Here is a 6649-nt window from a genome sequence, read left to right on the forward strand (position 1 = left end):
CCTCGTGATCCACCCGCCTCGGCCTCCCAAAGTGCAGTATGACTTTTATAGTATGAACTACTCTACATTTTCAACCAAAATTACCCTATGCAGTAGGCCCTATTAATATCACAACAATTGAGCAAATGAAGAGACTGAGCAATAACACAACTTGCCTAGCCATGCTGCTAGTACATAGAGCAGCAGGACAGTTGAGATTTTGACTTACGTAACCCTTTATTTCATTGTTCACTTGGCACGATGCAGATCTGTCACCAAAATAGTGTGTGAAGTGTTACATAAATTATCTCTAGCATAGTAAGTAAAATATAAATAGGTATATCGTAGAGTGAAGTTTTATCATAAAGTATTAGTATTGTTTCTAAATTTTAAAGGGTGGATTATAAATTTAAATTGGGAATTACTTATAATCATTATTCAAAATTTAAATTAGTTTTCTCCAATCCCTAATAGAAACTTCAAATCCATTGGATCATCTGCAATACTTTCATTATAACATTACAGCATGAACTATGTGATGGGAGAGTTTTAAATTTTACTTAAATTTACTTTTAAATAAACTAAAACTTTAATAAATAGTGGTTATGATAGAAACAATCCACAAATTATTTCTGTTACCAATGAATATGGTTTGTTAATCTTTCTTTTTTTCTCTTTACTCTGTTTGCTTCCTTTTTCACAGATTCCTTTAGCTTTCGTTAACTTTTTAGGAATCCATAAAACACTAGGAAGAAACAAAGGCTATATAAGAAAGAGGTCAACTTTACACCTGTCACTATGTCTCAGCAAATGCCTGTCACCGGTACTGATAAAAAGAAAAAATAAGTTCACAATTAGTCTCTTTATCAAGAACAGAAATAATGACTCCCTCTGATGCCCTCTTTAAAAATGTAGCCTGCGGAAATACAGTCAGGACAAGCCCACTATGGCTGAGAATTCCATCCACTGATTATGAAACAATAGTGCCTCAGATTCACTAATATATAAGAGGCACTTATCCTTGGCACCCAGTGATCTTTGTCAAAATGTCTAGGTGTAATCGTATCTTATGATCAATGGTATTTAGAATATAATTTGAAGTGCTTTTTACTTTTTTACTTTTTAATTGTTGTGGGTACATAATAGGTATATCTAATTATGAGGTACATGATATGTTTCGATACAGTCATCAAAATGTGAAATAAATACATTGTTAAGAATGGGGTATCCATTCTTCCAAGAATTTATCCATGGACTTGCAAACATCCAATTACACTCTTTAATTTATTTTAAAATGTATAGTTATTATTGACTATAGTCACTCTGTTGTGCTATCAGACAGTAGGTCTTACTCATTCTTTTTATTTTGTTGTACCCATTAATTATCCCTACCTCTTCACCACCTCCCACTATCCTTCCTAGCCCCTGGTAGCCATCCTTCTGTGTTCTCTGTCCGTGAGTTAAACTGTTTTGATTTTTAGATCCCACTAATAAGTGACAACATGCAATGCTTGTTTCTCTGTACCTGGCTTATTTTACTTATAATGATTTCCAGTTTCATCCATGCTGTTGCAAGTGGCTGGATCTCATTCTTTTTTATGGCTGAATAGCACTCTATTGTGTATGTGTACCACATTTCTTTATCTACTTTTCTATTGATGGCCACTTAGATTGCTTCCAAATCTTAGCTATTGTTAACAATGTTGCAACAAACATAGGAGAGCAGATTATCTCTTCAATATACTGACTTCCTTTCTTTTGGGTATATACCCAGCAGTGGGAGTGCTGGATCATATGGTAGCTCAATACCCATCTGACAAGGGATTAATAACCAGAATATATAAGGAGCTCAAACAACTCTATAGGAAAAATCTAATAATCCAATCAAAAGATGGGAAAATGATTAGAATAGACATTTCTCAAAAGAATAAATGAGTTAGGTTTTTTTTTAAAATCATTTTGTGATAAATATTTGTATTGCATTTTGCAGATTTAAATACAGAATGTTCTTATATAAATATTTGCTAAATAACATTTTGGTAAGATATAAAAAAATGTACTGGAACACTGGGTATTGAATACCAAAAAGTCTTCTACAAGGGAGATATTTACTTGAAGAAGTTTTCTAGGATATGCCTTATTTCATTTTGAAACTTTGTTGGCCCATTCATTATGACTGTGGGTTTGTCATAAATAGCTCTTATTGAGATCACTTGGACTCGGGAAGGGGAACATCACACACTGGGGCCTATCATGGGGAAGCGGGACGGGGGAGGGATTGCATTGGGAGTTATACCTGATGTAAATGAAGAGTTGATGGGTGCTGACGAGTTGACGGGTGCAGCACACCAACATGGCACAAGTATACATATGTAACAAACCTGCACGTTATGCACATGTACCCTAGAACTCAAAGTATAATAATAAAAAAAAAAAAAGAAAATTTGTTGGCAAGCAACAGACACATGAAAAAATGCTCATCATCACTAGTTAGCAGAGAAATGCAAATCAAAACCACAATGAGATACCATCTCACACCAGTTAAGAATGGCAATCATTAAAAAGTCAGGAAACAACAGGTGCTGGAGAGGATGTGGAGAAATAGGAACACTTTTACACTGTTGGTGGGAGTGTAAACTAGTTCAACCATTGTGGAAGACAGTGTGGTGATTCCTCAAGGATCTAGAACTAGAAATACCATTTGACCCAGCCATCCCATTACTGGGTATATACCCAAAGGATTACAAATCATGCTGCTATAAAGACACATGCACACATATGTTTATTATGGCACTATTCACAATAGCAAAGACTTGGAACCAACCCAAATGTCCATCAATGATAGACTGGATTAAGGAAATGTGGCACATATACACCATGGAATAGTATGCAGCCATAAAAAAGGATGAGTTCATGTCCTGTGTAGGGACATAGATGAAGCTAGAAACCATCATTCTGAGCAAAGTATCACAAGGACAGAAAACCAAACACTGCATGTTCTCCCTCATAGATGGGAATTTAACAACGAGAACACTTGACGTAGGGTAGGGAACATCACACACCGGGGGCTGTCATGGGGTGGTGGGGAGGGGGGAAGGATAACATTAGGAGAAATACCTCATGTAAATGATGAGTTAATGGGTGCAGCAAACCAATACAGCACATGTATACATACGTAACAAACCTGCACATTGTGCACATGTACCCTAGAACTTAAAGTATAATAATAAAAAAGAAAATTTCTTGGCAAACATTAACATATGTTTATGCAGAGTGTCTGTATTTCCTTCTATGTATCCTGCTGTTTGGCAGTGAGATAGAACCAGAGAACGTGGCGGTCATACATATTCTAATGTGTATTTTTAGTTTTTGTCTCTATAGAGAAATGTTTTCTCAATGCACATTAAATCCTGGAATTGCTTTGAAAGTTTTTCAGTTACTTTGCCTGAGTTTTGAGCAAACTCCCTTTACTCTTGTGTAAATTCAGATGAAGAAAGTCATGTTAGAGGGGCCATGAAAGAATATGGGCAGCATTGATTATTGAGTCTGAAAATAAGAGTGCCAAGGTGCCAAGGTTTCTTATGCTTAATGAGGCCGTGGGTCACACATTTTGAAGATTATTGATATTTAGAACTGTAAAATGGTGTGTGGTAAAAGTGGAATGAACTAGATTTTCGTGGTGATTTACATTTGTTTATATAATCTTTGCACTGTGCAGTCTTACAGTAAGGAACTCATATACCCTTTAATGTCAGTAAAGACGCAAGCCTTATAGTAGAAATAGTGCAATAATTATAACTGACCTTGATTTCAAGGAGTCCAAGAAATATTATTGTACCTTAGTGGCAAATATTATCACCCTATTTATGCAAATTTTACTCTATCTCCAGATTTTCTGAGGCTCAAATCTAAGGAAATTAGCAATGGATAAGTGCTTAAATAAAGTATGAATGGAGTTATGCCTGTTTTCCTTTTCTACTATGGATCTCGGGTGGAAGAAAAAAACTTATGACTGGCAATGTGGACTTACTGTTTTAGGATTAATATTTTTTCAGAATCGTTTCTACTGTAAATCTGTGTGTTGAGAAACTTTTTTCCCTGAATCTCCAAAGATACAAGTGAGCAATTCTCACTGTGAAACTGGATTAAAACAGGGCATTGACTTGTACTTTATGTATTTTTCTCTTTATATATTTTGAAACCTGTATTAATTGAATATTTTTAAATGTGTATATCAATTACATATAAATGTACATGCATACACGATACACACAATTTTATTTGCACCTTAGTGAAATCACTTTGTTTTTCTTGACTTTTTACCCTTTTGTATCAATGTTATTGTAATTAAGTGAAGCTAATTGTGTTAGAACAATTCACCAGTTACTCATCTTGAAAGGTAACTTAAGGCAACTTAAAAGCACAATGAGCCAGTAGAAACATTTTAAGTTCGGTTCAGTGGATTTAATTATATAGAAAACCAATTATTAACTTTTAATTTAAAGGTATTTCTAAGTATCTTCCTGTCTTCTCTAGAAATCCATTTCTGAATATTTATTTTCGAAACATTGCTGATATGATGATTACGAATTATTCTGCTTTTTACTATGAGCAACTGGATGCTGATAGATTGGAAAATCTAGAGGAAATGAATAAATTCTTAGATATATACGACTTACCAAGATTGATCCATGAAGAAATCCAGAACCTGAAAGCACCAATAACAAGTAACAAGATTAAAGCCATAATAAAGTCTCCCAGGAAAGCAAAGCCTGGGACCCGATGGCTTCATTGCCCAACCATTTCAAGAAGAACTAATATCAATCCTATTCAAACTATTCTGAAAAATAGAGGAGGAGTGAATTTAACATCCCTTCATGATGAAATTCAACATCCCTTCACGATTAAAAAAAAAAAAAAAAACCCTCAGAAAAACAAGGCATAGAAGGAACCTACTTCAACACAATAAAAACCATATATAACAGACTAACCGAAAGCCTTTCCCCTAAGATCTGGAACATGACAAGGAGGCCCATTATCATTACTGTATTAAACATATTATTGGAAGTTCTAGCTAGAGCAATCAGATAAGAGAAATAAATAAAAGACGTCCAAACTGGAAAAGGAGAAATCAAGTTATCTTTGTTTGCAGATGATATGATCCTATATTTGGGAAAAACAGAAGACTCCCCTGAAAAGCTATTAGAACTAATTAACAAATTCAGTAAAGTTACAGGGTACAAAATCAACATACAAAAATAAGTAGCATTTCTACATCCCCACATTGAACAATCTGAAAAAGAAATAAAGAAGTAATCTTATTTACAATAACCACAAATAAAAGTAAATGCCTAGGAATTAAATTAACCAAAGAAGTGAAAGATCTCTATAATAAAAACTATAACACACTCACGGCTCCCTCCCCAAGATGGCTGCTGAAGACAAGCTACGGCTGCCGTGGCTCCCTAAGCTGTTCAAAATTGACAAACAGCTTCTGGATGAAGTAGAAGTAGCTACTGAACCTGTCAGTTCCTGGATAGTCCAGGAGAAGGTGTTCAAGGGCCTGGACCTCCTTGAGAAGGCTGCCAAAATGTTACCAAAGCTTGACTCATTCATCCAAAATGAAGATTTGTAAGAGATTGCTTCCACCGACCTGAAGTGCCTGTTGGTGCCCTCACCATGAAGCAAGTCGACCCCAGCAAGCGTCTAGATCATTTGCAGCAGGCTCCAAAACACTTTATAAACTACTTTACTCAGTGCCATTACTCTCATGTGGCAGAGTTTTAGCTGCCCCAAACTGAGAACAACTCAGCTGAAAATCACACTGCTAATTCCTCCATGGCTTATCCTAGCCTCATTTCTATGGCATCTCAAAGACAGGCTAAACTAGAGAGATACAAGCAGAAGAAGGAGTTGGAGCATAGGTTGTCTGCAATGAAATCTACTGCAGAAAGTGGTCAATCAGATGATGGACGTGTTCGTGAATATTATGTTCTTCACCTTCAGAATTGGTTTGGTATCAGCTTAGAAGAGATTGAGAGCATTGACCAGGAAATAAAGATCCTAAGAGAAAGAGACTCTTCAAGAGAGCCCTCAATTTCTAACACATCTCACCTGGAGAGGCCTCCAGTGAAACCCTTCATTCTCACCAGGAACATGTCCAAGCCAAAGTATTTGGAGCTGGTTATTCAAGTCTGGCAACTATGATGGTGACTGACTGTTATGAACAACATTGGAAATATGGAATGGAGTGTTACCAAATCAGGAAATAGCCATGGCAACATCAGAGGAATTCAGAAAAGCAACTCAGCAACAGGAAAATCAAGAAGAAAAGGAGGAAGAGAGTGACGAAATAAACACTCTACAGGGCTTGGGAATGGGATGACTGTAAGGACATCCATCCTAGGGTCAATGGCAACCAACAGAACATGGGCTGATGTTCCCACAACGTGACAGGACTGCAGGGTGCACACCTCCCTGGTCAAGGAAAACCATGCAGTCTTCCCCTCCCCGGGCTCCCACTTCAGCTGTGTACAATGAAGTCAAAGATGCTAAATCTTACTTTGCATTAAATAAACTGTCAAGTGATTTAAAAATGATAATAATAAATAAGTAAATAATAAAACACTCATGAAAGACATTGAAGACACACAAAAAATGAAAAGATATT

The 6649-nt window shown here is 36.1% G+C and overlaps 1 pseudogene; it reads left to right on the forward strand.

Moving 5' to 3' along the window:
• Positions 1-5407: 5407 nt before the first annotated feature.
• Positions 5408-6416, forward strand: LOC105530323 (annotated as a pseudogene).
• The last annotated feature ends 233 nt before the right edge of the window (positions 6417-6649 follow it).

This window comes from Mandrillus leucophaeus, unplaced genomic scaffold (assembly GCF_000951045.1).
Source record: "Mandrillus leucophaeus isolate KB7577 unplaced genomic scaffold, Mleu.le_1.0 Scaffold810, whole genome shotgun sequence".
Lineage (NCBI taxonomy): Eukaryota > Metazoa > Chordata > Mammalia > Primates > Cercopithecidae > Mandrillus > Mandrillus leucophaeus.